The 18,026-nt window shown below is 40.7% G+C and overlaps 1 pseudogene; it reads left to right on the top strand.

The window, feature by feature from the left end:
- Gm6072 (predicted gene 6072) lies at nucleotides 7,938-8,654 on the top strand (annotated as a pseudogene).

Here is an 18,026-nt window from a genome sequence, read left to right as displayed (position 1 = left end):
GCCATCCCTGCACAGGTGATCCTAGATTCTGTAAGAAAGTAGGACAGGGATAGCAGGACAGTATGCAGCATCCTTCAGTGGCCTCTACATCAGTCCTGCCATCCAGGTTCCTGCCCTGTAGGAAGTCCTATCCTGACTTTCTTCAGTGATGAACCGCAGTATGTAAGTATAAGCCAAATGTAACATTTCTTCCCTATCTTGCTTTTTGGTTATGGCAGTTTGTCACGGCATTAGAATCCTTAACTAAAATATGTGTCTAGGGAGACAAGGAGAGGGAGTTAGATGCTAAACCTGAAGTTACAGAAGGCTGGGAGTTAACCCTGCCATGGGTGCTCTGAACTGAATGAGGGTCCTCTGCAAGAAGAGTGCTTGCTGCAAAGGCTAAGCCTTATCTCCAGCCCTGCAATGTGAATTCTTTAAATAATTAATGAAAGCAAATGAACAAACAAAAACTCAGAGACATTTCAACAAAACTAATTTTTTAATCAAATCCTGTCAGTTCCTGGGCATGTTTGCTCAGTCTCTAAAAACAGTAACATGATGTTTTATAATGCTTACTCTTAAGGCACCCTTTGACTTGCTGTGAGCCAGTCTTCAGATCACAGCTCTTTGGTGTGACAGCCTCTGACAGCCACTCTGGAGGGCACTTGGGTCAGCAGACAGAAAAGATTGAAGCTGGAGACTGGCCATCATGCCTGCAACCCAGAGGATTGAGGAAGACATAACTGAATAGAAGGGATATTGATTATCTGAAGCCTGTGTATAGAGTCTGACCTTTAGAGGATACCAGGAGGTGAACAGATTTATTTTCAGGAGTAGGAACCATAAATGTTGGCTGAAGGTTTATAATTTATTGGAGGTTTATTATTTATTGGAATTAGCCACTCTGTTAAAATATTACCTTGTTAAAAATAGCCAACCAGTGAGGGAGGTAGATTTTTTTCATACCTAATAAAAGGCAAGTCCAGTGTATGAGCATTAGCTTGAAATATTGTAAACTACATAACACAGTGTTTTCTGGACTTTTTCATCATTTGTATAGTAAAGGATTAAGGCAACTAGAAATTTAAGGTCACAGTCACAAGAACACTGAATAAAGACTGAATGAACAAACACTGAATAAAGAACACTTTATACTATATGAATATGGAGATAAGATTGATGGAGATGTGTGTGTATGTGTGTGTGTGGCTGGGTGTGTGGCTGTGTGTGTGTGTGTGTGTGTGTGTGTGTGTGTGTGTGTGGGTGGTGGGAGAGAGAGAGAGAAGGGAGAAGGAGAGAGCAATGAGAGAAGTTATGTGACAGATAGGTATATGGGACATAGGTAAATGAGATACCAGGAACTTAAACAATAGATAATAGATGAAGTTAAATAGAGTGACTAATGCATAGGTAGATGACAGGTGGTAAACTATTGATAGAAAGTAAGAGAGCTCTTTGTCTTGAGAGCCTCTTACAGCCACTGGGTTCAGAGGACAAATAAATAGATCAGTAGATGATCTATGCTCCAGGACTGACTAAATTATTAACTATAAAAATAACTATAATAATGTATATCAATTTTTAAAAATTAGTGTCACGTTACAAAATACAAAGATTATGTCTTAAGAATTTTTGTAGCAGCATCTCATCACACCATAAGTCCCTCTAGTAGGCTGCTGGGCTACGGCTTGACTTGGAGCTTCAGAAACTGTAGCCTCTCTGAGAAGAGCAGTGCCCACAGCCAAAGACAGGCAAACACAGCAGTATGCTAGGACACATCACCAAACCAAAAGTCCTTCCTCCTGGTTATTTTCTGCTCTGTTATATGAATTCAAAATAAGTTTTCAAAAGCAGAATGAAATCTCCTGGAATTAAATTTCACAGAAAAACAAAAAAACAAAACAAAACAAAAAGTCAATTAAAAAAATGCATTCCTCCATATTTTTTAAACTACAGTTATCCAGTAAATGGAGACTTTTTTCCTGTCCTCAAAAAAAAAAAAAAAAAATCATTTGTCCATTTGATTGCAAGTGTAAATCCACCTTCACAGATAACAGCTGGGACAGAGATCAGGTGCACTTTGTCCTTTCTTTTCAATTCTGGTCTTATGTCCTTTAAAAGAACAGCATTCAGAAAATTCATATTTTCCCATCTTGCTCTTTCCTGATCATCAATTTTTGTCTTAGCTAGGGTTTTCATTGCTTTGAAGAGACACCATAACAAAAGCAACTCTAATAAAATACAACATTTAATTGGCTATCAGCCCCAACTTTTGAGGTTCAGTCTGTTATCATCATGGCTGGAACCATGGCATAATCCAGGTAGTCATGATGTTGGAGGATCTGAGAATTCTACATCTTGATCAGAAGGCAGCTAGGAAAAGACTGGCTCCCAGGCAGCTAGGAGGAAGGTCTCTCAAAGCCTACTGACAGAGTGACACACTGCCTTCAGTAAGGTCATAATTACTTCAACAAGGCCAGACTTCCTAATACTGCCACTCCCTGGGCCAAGCATATTCAAACTACCATATTCCTCTCCCTGGCCATGCCTAAACATAGCATAATGCAAAAGAAAAAAAATTCAATCAAACATAAGAAATCCCTCTAGTCTACAACAGTCCCAACCACTTCTTGTTTCAATAGCTGAGATCCACACACAATCTTCTCAAAAAGGCTTGGGTAACTTCTCCAGCTCTACCCTCTATAGCACACTAGGCTTTGGTTAAGTCCACTCCATTGCTGCTGCTATGTCTGGTGGTCATCCCATGGTACCAGCACCTCCAATTCACTGAGGTCTTCTGCTGAAAGTAGGCTTTGCCAATAGCCTCTCATAGACTCTCTTCATGGTGCCAAGCCTCAGCTTCTTTGCATGAGCCCTTCAGTCCTGGGTCATCAAACATAACTGAGGCTGCACCTTTTCACCAATGGTATTTTCTGACCTCTCATAGTGTCAAGATTCAACTGCTCTCCATGACTCTTTCATGCCTACCAAACTAGTACAGCCTGGGTGACTCTTACACGTTACCAAGTCCAACTGCAATATGAGGTACAACATTGGCTATCTCTAGAATATGGCTTCTTAGTGCTCTTAGAAAACACTTCCCAGATGTCACCTCAGTAATTCTGGTCTCTTCTTAATTACTGATAATGTCTTACCTTCACTTAACCATCATTAATTGTACCAATAGTCCCTTCTATTCTGGACTCTAAAGCCAGAGCCACATGGCCAAAGCTATCAAGTTCTGCTGCTTCCTGTGGCTAGAACCTGGTCCCTATTTTTATATTACATTATCACTAGCCTTCTGTTTTCAACTTCTTCACTGCCTAGGTTTGGTTGTCCTGGAACTTGCCCTGTAGATTGACCTTGATCTTAGAGATCTGCATGGCTCTGTATCCTGAATGCTGGGACTAAGAGCATGTATCACTATGTGAACCTAAGCTTTTTTCTACTTAGAACTTGCTCTGTGAGGGCTGACCTTGAATTCAGAGATATGATTGCCTGTCTCCTGATGTTAAAGCTGTACTCTACCATGTCTGAACCTTAGCTTTTTCATGGCCGCTATTCCTCAAGGTGTGGATTAAAAGCCTGCATTTCTAGATTATAGTTTATTTCAAATTAAAAGTCCAAATGAGAACAATAACAAGGTAATACATTGTAGCATGATGTAATAATTACTAGTTCAACTGTGAACCCATAAACAATAAGCTTAGCTGGGTGAGATCTTGCCCAGAAGTCACCACTACCGTAATCTGTTTATGCCCTTGAACATAAGATTTAGCTTGTTTCTACCTCTTGGTGATTCTTTATTCTTTGAATCATCCATTTTGTACTTTTCCTTTTGAAGCTTGCAATGCTTAATCAAAGTAGTTTTCATGAGACTAAACCAGAGAACAAAGTCTCTGCTGGGCTTTTTTGAGAATTTCTTTGTCACTGCAACAAATATAAATCTCTTTACCTTGGCCTCAGGTATACTCTTCAGATAAAAAAGAGCCGTATTTTTCACTAAAGTACCACAAAAATAGTCTCAAGGCCACATTGTGAAATTCTTCACTGAAAACTCTCGGGCCAGGTCTGCACAGTTGAAATCACTGTCAGAAACAATATTTTGTATATTTCTACTCTTCCTACTCAGATTGGCCATTAAGCCCCACTTAAAGCATCCCACTGCTTTCCAGAGTCCCAAAATCTATATTCCTCAGGGGGAAAAAAAGGAAAGGAAAGGAAAGGAAAGGAAAGGAAAGGAAAGGAAAGGAAAGGAGAAGGAGAAGGAGAAGGAGAAGGAGAAGGAGAAGGAGAAGGAGAAGGAGAAGGAGAAGGAGAAGGAGAAGGAGCAGGAGCAGGAGCAGGAGCAGGAGCAGGAGCAGGAGCAGGAGCAGGAGCAGGAGCAGGAGCAGGAGCAGGAGGAGGGGAGGGGAGGGGAGGGAGGAAAGGAAAGGAAAGGAAAGGAAAGGAAAGGAAAGGAAAGGAAAGGAAAGGAAAGGAGAAGGAGAAGGAGAAGGAGAAGGAGAAGGAGAAGGAGAAGGAGAAGGAGAAGGAGAAGGAGAAGGAGAAGGAGCAGGAGCAGGAGCAGGAGCAGGAGCAGGAGCAGGAGCAGGAGCAGGAGCAGGAGCAGGAGCAGGAGCAGGAGCAGGAGCAGGAGCAGGAGCAAGGCAAGGCAAGGCAAGGCAAGGCATGGTCAGCATATTACAGCAATAACCCATTCCCTTATACCAACTTCTGTCATAGTTAGAGTTTCCATTGCTCTGAAGAGACAACATGACCAATGCAAGTGCTATATAGGACAAAATTTAATTGGAGCTGGTTTATAAGATTTGAGGTTCAGTCAATTTTCATCATGGCAGAAAGCATGGCAACGTCTAGACAGGCATGCCACTGGAGGAGTTGAGAGTTCTTCATCTTGATCAGAAGGCAGCTAGGAGAAGACTGGCTCTCAGGCAGCTAGGAAGAAGGTTTCTCAAAGCCTACCCCCAGAGTGACACACTTCCTCCAACAAGGCCACACCTACTCCAACCTGTTTCAACAAGGTCACAGTTCCTAACAGTGTCACTTCCTGTGCCAAGCATATTCAAACCACCATAAATCAGGTGAGGCACATATACTTGGTGAGATCTTTCAATATGCAATTTTATGCTGTACTGGCTAGTTTTATGTCAACTTGACAGAGGCTAAAGTCATCTGAGAGGAGGGAATCGTAATTAAGAAAATGCCTCCATAAAAACAAGTAGTAGGAAAGCTTGTAGGCATTTTGTAGGTTGGGGAAGGCTCAGCCCATTGTGGGTAGTGCCATCCCTGAGCTGATGGTGATAGAGCCAAGAGAAGCAAGCCTGTAACCTGCAGTCCTTCATGGCCTCTGTACTAGTTCCTGCCCCTTGACTCTAGCCTTCCTTGAGTTCCTGTCATGCATTCCTTCAATGATAAATGATATAGAAGAATATCAGAAGAATAAAGAAGAATAAGGCAAATAAACCCTTACCTCCACAATGTGCTGTTTGGTCATGGTGTTTCTTCACAGAAAACAGGCAGTTATCCACATAAACACCAATTGCATATATCTTTCAATGTTCATTTGCCCAATGTAGGTTAACACAGTCACAGTTCAATCTCTAAATATTTGACATGATGTTCCTATGTTGGGTCACTAGCTACGGAGCTTCAGGAGGCAAACCTATGCTTTCTACTCAGCCAGGTAAACTTGGTCAGCAGTTCATATTGAGCTAATCAGTGAGGAAGACTTGTTGGGAACATGAGGTCTTTATTAGTCCAGAAAACATGACATCATGCTACAGAGACTGTGTATGAATAACGAAATCAATTGGATTAATCAATTTAATTGAGTTGTGCAGGAAACTGAGTATATCTCTGGATGGCTTAAAGATGAATTAAGACACAGCTCCTATGTCCAGAGACTACTTCATATAGAATACTTCAAATCAAATCAAAATAAAAGAAGAGATATGAACTTGGCTCTAGCAAAGAGGGACATTTTCAGGTAAGGAGGGAGGGGAAAAGGAAGAGAGCATTCCAAGCAGAGATAAAGCATTTCCAAAGAGGCTTAACCTTGTGTGAGCACTCACAAAGAGCCAGGAGCCTGAAGGGCTGTGCCAAAGACAATTACTGCAGAGTCAAGGTGAGGTGACATGAGAGCAGACCAGTGTGTTTTCATCAGGGATGTAGACTTCATCACTCAGACAGAGATGTGCCCTGAAGATGAGAAGTCACTTCTCTTGTGATTGAATCAGATCACATTCTATTAACAGATGCCTCAAACTGGCCTTTGGCTCAGTCACAGAGGTATTCTTAACTCCAAAGAACAGGACCCTGTCCTCCTTCATGCCACTTTTGCTTGGACATGACAGATGGATTCCCAAGTGAGAACACAGTTTGAACCTTTTTCAACAGAAGCAGACTCCTCAGTTCATGGCACACTGTTCGCCACTTCTAGGACAATAGCAGTGAAAGATCCTGACAGAATGTAAAAGGACACGGAAGCCCTGAAATTGGCAAGATACATGTCAGTGTTAGCAGAACTAGCTTCACTGATTTAGAAAAATAGAGGTGCACAATGCTCTGGCCACTCCTTGAACCTGTGTGTCTGCCAATGTTTTGTCCATTCCTTGACCCATGTGTGTGCACACTGATGAAGCCCATTGCCAGGTGTTTGTGATATTGGTTGCTAAGAAAGAGTCAGAAAATCTCCCCAGCAACCACAGCCTGGCCAATCCTGAGTTGCTATACCTGCACCAGACTCTTTCCTTGTACCCCTCCCATACCCATTTCTTGAGAATAGACATTGTTTAGATCTGGAAATCCCCTACTCTCCCCCTTCTCCTTTCCCCATTGAGGGCCTATAAAAACTGGGACCTCTTTTCCCTCGAGGTCGACTCCTCTACCCCTGCGTGGGATATGAGTAGTCTCCAGAGCTCTGGCTTTCCCCAATAAAGCCTCATGTAGTTTGCAACAAGCTCAGTCTATCGTGAGTTCTTGGGTGTCCTATTGTCCTGAGGCCTGAGCGAGGGGCTCCTCTCGGAGTCTTTCAGCAGAAAACGCTTAGCATCCTCATCTTCAATACTCTGGTTCTGAAGGAGTCATGGAAGGAGGCAGCTGCCAGTGCAGATGAACAAGAAAGTCTTAGTTACTATTTCAGTAGGATGAGGACTGACCTTCTGCTGTGGAGAACAGACAGGAGAGACACAAAGCTGAGTGACCTCATAAAACATATCAATTCAGTTATAAGAATTTTTTTTTTCCGAGACAAGGTTTCTCTGTATAGCCCTGGCTGTCCTGGAACTCACTTTGTAGACCAGGCTGGCCTCGAACTCAGCCTGCCTCTGCCTCCTGAGCTGGGATTAAAGGTGTGCACCAGCATGCCCGGCATGAGATATTTTTATATTCTGTTATTGTACAACCACCTAAGGTCATTGGTTGATAAAGAAGAGAGGCTTACCTTGACTCACTGTTTTAAGGGTTCAGTCTATGTTTTTGCTTCATCTTTATTCAGGCACTAGATCATTCTGGGAGTGTGTGGTGGAGGAATTTTGTTAACCTGTAGCTAAGATTAACAAATCTGGAGAGTAAGTTGTTTTTTAACATGAGAGCCCTTAGTCACAATCAGAACTAAGGAAAAAAACTACATTTCTTAAACTTCATACATCCCCAAAAGTCTTTACTTGAAAATTTTATTACTATTTTTATTGTTTATATGCTTATTTTTGTTTTGCTTTAAGACATGGTCCCATGTACCTAAAATTTAAGCCTATTCTCTAGACAAGAATGTCCTTGAATTCTTGATCCTCTTATCTCTACCTCCCACTTGATGAGTTATAGGCTATGTGTGCTATACATGGCTATATTATACTTTAGATTTATAGAGTAACATATGTTATTACATGCTTTATCTTACTATAAAAATCACCAAAATAACCTCCAAGCTTTGCTCTTAAAAGATTCATGTAGGTAGAGACTGCTGTCACCTGTCCCTGATTGCTTCAGCCATGGTCAACCCCATAGTGTTCATAGACATCTTTGCTGATAGCAAGCCCTTGGATGGCATGTTCTTTGAGCTATTTGCAGACAAAGTTACAAAGAGAGCAGAAAACGTTCATGCTCTGAGCACTGGAGAGAAAGGAATTGGATATATGTGTTCCTTTTTCCATAGAATTCTTAAAGATTCATGTGCAAGGGTAGTGACTTCACAGGCCATAATTGCACTGGCAGCAGGTCCATCTTTGGAGAGGAATTTAAGGATGAGAATCTCATCATGAAGCATACAGGTCCTGGCATCTTGTCCATGGCAAATGCTGGACCGAATAGAAACAGTTACCTGGTTTTTTAATTTGCATTACCAGGACTGAGTGGCTGAATGGCAAATATGTGGTATTTAGGAAGATGAAAAAAGCCATGAGCGTTGGAGAGGCCATCGAGCATTTTGGGTCCAGAAATGGCAAGACCAGTAAGAAGATCACCATTTCTGATTGTGCACAACTCTAATTCTTTTGACTTGCAGGCCACTCCTTCTGTAACTCAGGAGAGAACACCCACCCTATATCCTAACAATACCTTGTAATCTCTACTCTCATTGAAGATTTTTGTGTTCCATATTGTTCTCATTCCTTTCCAGGTGTAGTTGGATAGCAGAGTTAAGTTTATGATTATGAATAAAAACCTAATAAGAAAAAAAGCCAACTTATGTAGAAATCCTTTGACTTAGAATATTAGTTTTTAAAGACTATTTCTTAATCACACACTCTAAGTCTTAAATCTGAGGAATGTTCTATCTAGTCACAGGCTTTTCCAAGCCTCCTTGTTGTCTAGTAGCTGGTAGGCAAAATAAAGTTTGTTCTCACAGAAAAATGTGAGATGGTATGGTTTTAAAACCATATCAAGATCAATCATATTTTCAAGACCCATCATCCAACTCAATTTCTTTAGTCATTGTTCTCTGAGAACCTTGTATATGCTAGGAAATGTGGTAAAAATTCAAAAAAGAGGAAAATGGATGAAGTTGTATCCCTAATTGAGCTTAGCTTCAGTAAAGTAGATTGACAACAACTATATAAAACCCAGTTAAGCAAAGGCAGCTAAAGTTGTCTAAAATGTAATCTCAAAGGCTCATTTTACATAACTACCCATGAATTAACTAGAGTATGAGTCTTCCTTTCCATTAGAACACTAAAATTCTGTTCACAATTCCCAAAGGGCAGGAAACCTTTGTCATTAAGCCTACCAAGATTCATGACTTATCTCTGAGTGACTGATGCCCAAATCTATACGGGTAACCAACACTATAACCACACTCATGACAACCCCTTGAAGAGTTGAACTAAATTAAGTGAAAAATACTCCTTAAGAAGAGAAAATAACTGGATGATTAGCCAAGAGAGCAGAAAACTTAAAAAGCTATTGTCTTCATCTATCAGCCTTCAAGTGACACCATTTAACTCTATGAAGCCTTTCATATAAGCTTGGAGATAAAGAAAAGGACAAGTTTATAGAGAGTAACTGGGGACAAAGATGAATTGTCAGTACAGGAAAGCTTCAGAAAGGCTTCATTGATGAAGTCACATTTAAGTAAAGACCTGAAAAATAAGCACGATCAAATAGTATACAGTAAGGGGTGGGGCATGCAACTACAAGGATTAGAATGTGACTATGTCCAGAGACAGAAACACATATGACTTCTTCATTATTGGTACCTTGTTGTTGATTTGGAGTAAGGGTGTGTGAGAAGGAGTTGAGTTTGAAATAGGTAAACTTACTCAGACAGGTGATATTTACTTGTATTTCTTATGTGTAATTCATGGACAACATAAAAGATAACGGGGGGTATTCTTTAATTATTCTCAAGATCATTCAGAGTTCATTTTTTAAGACAAGAAAGAATCCAAGTAGAGGACAAACAACCGCAACATGGTTGTGATTCAGGTTCATAGTGAAGTTGGTGTGAACTATGGTAATGCTCCTGGAGATGGTTACAAAATATTTTTACACTGATGATATTTGCACTTAAGTATGCGTGTGTGTATGTGTGTGTGTGTGTGTGTGTGTGTGTGTGTGAATGCAAGTGTATGCAGGTACACATATACAGAAGAATATATATGGTGGTTGGGGTGCAATTTGCAACTTTCATAATGTGAGTTCTGGGGACTGAGCTTAATCAGTCTTAGTAGCCGGTACCTTTACCATCTAACCAACATTTCTGGTTCTATTTATTCATTTTACTGATTGAACTGGAAGTGGTAAAAGCAAGGGGCATTCAGAAGACCCCCAATGTTTGTTTTGGGTATCTAGGAGGAAGGTGATACTACCTATGGAAATGAGAAAGCAGGGAGAGGGGAATTTTTGAAAGATATGAACATCCCCATACTTCAAAGACCTTTTAATGACCATTTGCTGGAAATATATTGGGTTATAGAGTCATTCCAGAATTCAGGTGAAGACGGACACCTTAGTGGGAATAAATGATTTCCATGCCCTTATTTTCCATTAACTTCTTCCTTCCAGAGATTACAAGGATGTCTTTCCCACCCATTAAACAAACTCCTGTTATCTCAGGGTGTAAGCATCTCAACAGGGGCCTCTCACGTAAGCCATAAAGTATGAACCAGGTATTCTTGAATTATTATTTCTGAGAGAGTACTTCCTTATTCTTAACAAAGGTATTGACTTCCACACATACGCCCTGCAAATGGCAGGATTCTCAGCTGTTCTTGCCCCTTTGAAGCCCACACACCAGTAAGGTCAGACAACAAGCAAAGATGCAAATAAAGGATATCTCAGGGCTGATACATGTTGGGAAAAGGAGGCTATAAGATGCATTGGGGAGAGTGGGCTATATAGAGTTTTATTGAAGGTTTGATAAGAAGGTGACACTTGGTTTTGTAACATGCTTGAAATGTATGTGGTTATTGTAAAACAAAACAAAACAGACAAACAAACAAAAAAACACTTTGACCCTCAGTTTTGATACTATACTATTGAAATGTTAGAGACTAAGAAGAAACTGAAATCTCATATTGAGAGAAGGCTAATGTCCTGCCTAGCCAAAGGAAGTGCTTATCTCCCGAAAGACTTATAACTTATCAGACCTTGTTTCAGGAGAGACCTGACAAATAATAAAAGGTGTGGAGGGGGGAGTGGGAATCATAGTTTTAACAAAGACTGTATGCATAATTATGACTTTTACTTTCATGTCAGATCTACTCCAGTAGCCCTCAAAATGGACTTGGAAAGTGATTCACTGTATCTCTTCCACAAAATATCTCATTGAACAAAATCTGCTTCTGCTTTCCATGATTAGTTCTGATCTCTTAATTGGCTTATTGAAGATAGGTGGCTGAGTTTGACTTGTTATGGCCAGTGCACAGTTCTGCCCTTAATATCAGGAACACGTTTAGAATAACTAACTACACAGTCAGGGTAAAAGATTTTCCATATGGTAGATGAATCAATGATAATGGTAATTCCAGAAGATGGCTAAGATGTTTGTGGTCAGCTCTTTGCAGAGTTCTGGGCAAAGTGTTAGGTGGAACTCTAAAGATTTCAATTTTCTCTGGTGCTCAGAGATGCTAAGCTTGCACCCCACCCCTTAGGTGTGCTGTTTATATCACAGAACCTAACCAAGGTTGCAGAAGTGGAAAACATAAGAGACATAGTGTGACGGAACTGAACCATAAGGAAACTGGCAAGGGTTGAATGATAGCAGGCCAACAAATTGGAGCAACTCTTCTCTCCTTCTAACTTTGTGTTTACACATCAACTCCCCACCCCCAGGCAATTTTCTGGTTCCCGCACACTTCTTCCTGTGTTGTGTTCTGGATTCCCTACTTTGAAACACCTACACACCCCATAGGTAACCTCACCTCCCCCAACTTACCTCCTCTCTGGAAGATCAGTATTTATTTCTTCTAGCCACCCTTGGCTTCTCTTATATCACTGGCAGGGATCACACTTCTGGGAACTGAACAGACTCAATGCTGCCATCACCAAAGGTCTTTATGGGGATGTAACACCATCATACCCAAATGAAAAGTACTATCTTTCCCACCACACACATACAAAACTAGAACAAAGCAACTCAGTAGGAAACAAAGAGCCATATTAAGTCCTGTTAAAGAATTTGAAATTCCTCTAAGAAAGCCCACTTAACATTGGTATGACCTGTGAAATTTCAGAGACAGAAAGGTAAAACTAAGTTAAGGCAAATCAGAGGAGTACAAAAATTAGAAAATCCATTGGCGTGAGGGAGGGAACTCAGGGGCACTGATAAACAATGTTGTCTTGTATTAGATAACAAATAGCTCCAGGTTTAGGGTCCTCCACAAAATGGTTATCAAATCTACGCCGGGCCAGCAGCTTCAGAGTCCTTTGTCCCACTAAATACAAGAATGGCTTCCAGGGTCTTCAAGAGGATGAGCTTTTGTGGCGGGGAAGAAAGCTCATTCTTAGTTCCTAGGGGAAAACCTAGAGAAAGACGAAAGGATAACCTAGAGAAAGATGAAAGAGAAGCATGGGACCTCCTATATAGCAAGAACACGTCCAGAGGCTGCTGTCCAGGTTAAGAATCTTTCAATATGTTGAAGCATGGCTGTGGATGTTAAGTTATTCAGTCCAGAAATCCCAAGGACAATATTCATGAACCTCTTCCTGTTAGTGTCTAGACTGGAGTTTGGGCCACCCACTCACGAATGCCACCCAAGCAGCTGTGCTCAGATAGGTACTATGAAAAAGAAGAACAAGGGACTTGAGTGAAAGCCTGAATTCCTGCCTGGTTTTGGCATTTCTAGCCTTTTGGCTGGGACAGAGTTGCCTATAATAATACCGTAAACCTTTGCAACTTCTTGACAAGGACAAGAGGCAGGAAGCTCATTTTTCAAGTCCCTGATCAAAAACAATGTCCTGAACTGTTTCTCCTGTTCTCAATACTATTTACTTATAAAAGCTCTCTTTTTTAAACAAACAACAACAACAAAAAAAAAACCCCTAAACTCCAAGTATGCTGGGAGCCATTGTGTCAACAAGGCCAGGGACTACATAGAAAGATGTGTTATTATTTTTTAATTACTAGTAATTGGATCCTGGTATTGTTTACATCTCAACTACTCAATTTAATTTCCTTGAGAAGCAGTGGACTTCGCTCTGGCCCTGATAACACCTCTGAATTTATCATTTCTTATCAGCTCTTTATCTGGGAAGGTGATTTATACTAACACATAGAAAAGTATGCCATCACCCAAGAGACACCAAATGAATGAGAGGTTAAGAGACCCAAGCCAGACCCACAAGCGCTGACAAAAGGCTCTTCCCTGAAGGAAATGATTCAGATGACTGGAAAGGAAGCCATTTGGCTCAGTATCAGAGACTGGGTACTTCTTCCCCAACTGAATCTCGGTTTATTCAGATGCACACTGGCCTTCTCAGGATGCCAGATTTCCAGCATTTGTGAAAGGTCTTACAGTTACTCATCAGTGCTGGGATATGGGTGGGAAGCAAGCTGGGTGATTGGCTTGTTCTCTTTTTTTTTTTAAGATGTATTTATTATTATATTTAAGTACACTGTAGCTGTCTTCAGATGCACCAGAAGAGGGCATCAGATCTCATTACAGATGGTTGTAAGCCACCATGTGGTTGCTGGGATTTGAACTCAGGACCTTCGGAAGAGCAGTCGGTGCTCTTAATCACTGAGCCATCTCTCCAGCCCAGCTTGTTTTTTTTTTTGGTTTGGTCCCCAGCCATCATTTTGGACATTTTTTTTTCCATTTTTTATTAGGTATTTAACTCATTTACATTTCCAATGCTATACCAAAAGTCCCCCATATCCACCCACCCCCACTCCCCTGCCCACCCACTCCCCCTTTTTGGCCCTGGTGTTCCCCTGTACTGGGGCATATAAAGTTTGCAAGTCCAATGGGCCTCTCTTTCCAGTGATGGCCGACTAGGCCATCTTTTGATATATATGCAGCTAGAGTCAAGAGCTCCGGGGTACTGGTTAGTTCATAATGTTGTTCCACCTATAGGGTTGCAGATCCCTTTAGCTCCTTGGCTACTTTCTCTAGCTCCTCCATTGGGAGCCCTATGATCCATCCATTAGCTGACTGTGAGCATCCACTTCTGTGTTTGCTAGGCCCCGGCATAGTCTCACAAGAGACAGCTACATCTGGGTCCTTTCAATAAAATCTTGCTAGTGTATGCAATGGTGTCAGCGTTTGGATGCTGATTATGGGGTGGATCCCTGGATATGGCAGTCTCTACATGGTCCATCCTTTCATCTCAGCTCCAAACTTTGTCTCTGTAACTCCTTCCATGGGTGTTTTGTTCCCAAATCTAAGGAGGGGCATAGTGTCCACACTTCAGTCTTCATTCTTCTTGAGTTTCATGTGTTTAGCAAATTATATCTCATATCTTGGGTATCCTAGGTTTGGGGCTAATATCCACTTATCAGTGAATACATATTGTGTGAGTTTCTTTGTGAATGTGTTACCTCACTCAGGATGATGCCCTCCAGGTCCATCCATTTGGCTAGGAATTTCATAAATTCATTCTTTTTAATAGCTGAGTAGTACTCCATTGTGTAGATGTACCACATTTTCTGTATCCATTCCTCTGTTGAGGGGCATCTAGGTTCTTTCCAGTTTCTGGCTATTATAAATAAGGCTGCTATGAACATAGTGGAGCATGTGTCCTTCTTACCTGTTGGGGCATCTTCTGGATATATGCCCAGGAGAGGTATTGCTGGATCCTCCGGTAGTACTATGTCCAGTTTTCTGAGGAACCGCCAGACTGATTTCCAGAGTGGTTGTACAAGCCTGCACTCCCACCAACAATGGAGGAGTGTTCCTCTTTCTCCACATCCACGCCAGCATCTGCTGTCACCTGAATTTTTGATCTTAGCCATTCTGACTGGAGTGAGGTGGAATCTCAGGGTTGTTTTGATTTGCATTTCCCTGATGATTAAGGATGTTGAACATTTTTTCAAGTGCTTCTCTGCCATTCGGTATTCCTCAGGTGAGAATTCTTTGTTCAGTTCTGAGCCCCATTTTTTAATGGGGTTATTTGATTTTCTGAAGTCCACCTTCTTGAGTTCTTTATATATGTTGGATATTAGTCCCCTATCTGATTTAGGATAGGTAAAGATCCTTTCCCAATCTGTTGGTGGTCTTTTTGTCTTATTGATGGTGTCTTTTGCCTTGCAGAAAATTTGGAGTTTCATTAGGTCCCATTTGTCAATTCTCGATCTTACAGCACAAGCCATTGCTGTTCTGTTCAGGAATTTTTCCCCTGTGCCCATATCTTCAAGGCTTTTCCCCACTTTCTCCTCTATAAGTTTCAGTGTCTCTGGTTTTATGGGAAGTTCCTTGATCCACTTAGATTTGACCTTAGTACAAGGAGATAAGTATGGATCGATTCGCATTCTTCTACACGATAACAACCAGTTGTGCCAGCACCAATTGTTGAAAATGCTGTCTTTCTTCCACTGGATGGTTTTAGCTCCCTTGTCGAAGATCAAGTGACCATAGGTGTGTGGGTTCATTTCTGGGTCTTCAATTCTATTCCATTGGTCTACTTGTCTGTCTCTATACCAGTACCATGCAGTTTTTATCACAATTGCTCTGTAGTAAAGCTTTAGGTCTGGCATGGTGATTCCGCCAGAAGTTCTTTTATCCTTGAGAAGACTTTTTGCTATCCTAGGTTTTCTGTTATTCCAGACAAATTTGCAAATTGCTCCTTCCAATTCGTTGAAGAATTGAGTTGGAATTTTGATGGGAATTGCATTGAATCTGTAGATTGCATTTGGCAAGATAGCCATTTTTACAATGTTGATCCTGCCAATCCATGAGCACGGGAGATCTTTCCATCTTCTGAGATCTTCCTTAATTTCTTTCTTCAGAGATTTGAAGTTTTTATCATACAGATCTTTCACTTCCTTAGTTAGAGTCACGCCAAGATATTTTATATTATTTGTGACTATTGAGAAGGGTGTTGTTTCCCTAATTTCTTTCTCAGCCTGTTTATTCTTTGTATAGAGAAAGGCCATTGACTTGTTTGAGTTTATTTTATATCCAGCTACTTCACCGAAGCTGTTTATCAGGTTTAGGAGTTCTCTGGTAGAATTTTTAGGGTCACTTATATATACTATCATATCATCTGCAAAAAGTGATATTTTGACTTCCTCTTTTCCAATTTGTATCCCCTTGATCTCCTTTTGTTGTCGAATTGCTCTGGCTAATACTTCAAGTACTATGTTGAAAAGGTAGGGAGAAAGTGGGCAGCCTTGTCTAGTCCCTGATTTTAGTGGGATTGCTTCCAGCTTCTCTCCATTTACTTTGATGTTGGCTACTGGTTTGCTGTAGATTGCTTTTATCATGTTTAGGTATGGGCCTTGAATTCCTGATCTTTCCAAAACTTTTATCATGAATGGGTGTTGGATCTTGTCAAATGCTTTTTCTGCATCTAACGAGATGATCATGTGGTTTTTGTCTTTGAGTTTGTTTATATAATGGATTACATTGATGGATTTTCGTATATTAAACCATCCCTGCATCCCTGGAATAAAACCTACTTGGTCTGGATGGATGATTGCTTTAATGTGTTCTTGGATTCGGTTAGCGAGAATTTTATTGAGGATTTTTGCATCGATATTCATAAGGGAAATTGGTCTGAAGTTCTCTATCTTTGTTGGATCTTTCTGTGGTTTAGGTATCAGAGTAATAGTGGCTTCATAAAATGAGTTGGGTAGAGTACCTTCTACTTCTATTTTGTGAAATAGTTTGTGCAGAACTGGAATTAGATCTTCTTTGAAGGTCTGATAGAACTCTGCACTAAACCCATCTGGTCCTGGGCTTTTTTTGGTTGGGAGACTATTAATAACTGCTTCTATTTCTTTAGGTGATATGGGACTGTTTAGATGGTCAACTTGATCCTGATTCAACTTTGGTACCTGGTATCTGTCCAGAAATTTGTCCATTTCGTCCAGGTTTTCCAGTTTTGTTGAGTATAGCCTTTTGTAGAAGGATCTGATGGTGTTTTGGATTTCTTCAGGATCTGTTGTTATGTCTCCCTTTTCATTTCTGATTTTGTTAATTAGGATTTTGTCCCTGTGCCCTTTAGTGAGTCTAGCTAAGGGTTTATCTATCTTGTTGATTTTCTCAAAGAACCAACTCCTCGTTTGGTTAATTCTTTGAATAGTTCTTCTTGTTTCCACTTGGTTGATTTCACCCCTGAGTTTGATTATTTCCTGCCATCTACTCCTCTTGGGTGAATTTGCTTCCTTTTTTCCTAGGGCTTTTAGATGTGTTGTCAAGCTGCTAGTATGTGCTGTCTCCTGTTTCTTCTTGGAGGCACTCAGAGCTATGAGTTTCCCTCTTAGAAATGCTTTCATTGTGTCCCATAGGTTTGGGTACGTTGTGGCTTCATTTTCATTAAACTCTAAAAAGTCTTTAATTTCTTTCTTTATTCCTTCCTTGACCAAGGTATCATTGAGAAGAGTGTTATTCAGTTTCCACGTGAATGTTGGCTTTCCATTATTTATGTTGTTATTGAAGATCAGTCTTAGGCCATGGTGGTCTGATAGGATACATGGGACAATTTCAATATTTTTGTATCTATTGAGGCCTGTTTTGTGACCAATTATATGCTCAATTTTGGAGAAGGTCCCGTGAGGTGCTGAGAAGAAGGTATATCCTTTTGTTTTAGGATAAAATGTTCTGTAGATATCTGTCAGGTCCATTTGTTTCATAACTTCTGTTAGTTTCACTGTGTCCCTGTTTAGTTTCTGTTTCCACGATCTGTCCTTTGAAGAAAGTGGTGTGTTGAAGTCTCCCACTATTATTGTGTGAGGTGCAATGTATGCTTTGAGCTTTACTAAAGTGTCTCTAATGAATGTGGCTGCCCTTGCATTTGGAGCGTAGATATTCAGAATTGAGAGTTCCTCTTGGAGGATTTTACCTTTGATGAGTATGAAGTGTCCCTCCTTGTCTTTTTTGATAACTTTGGGTTGGAATTCGATTTTATCCGATATTAAAATGGCTACTCCAGCTTGTTTCTTCAGT

Source organism: Mus musculus, chromosome 6 (genome assembly GCF_000001635.26).
Source record: "Mus musculus strain C57BL/6J chromosome 6, GRCm38.p6 C57BL/6J".
Classification (NCBI taxonomy): Eukaryota; Metazoa; Chordata; class Mammalia; order Rodentia; family Muridae; genus Mus; species Mus musculus.
Note: the sequence above shows the minus strand (reverse complement) of the source record. Positions and strands in the feature narration are given on the sequence as shown.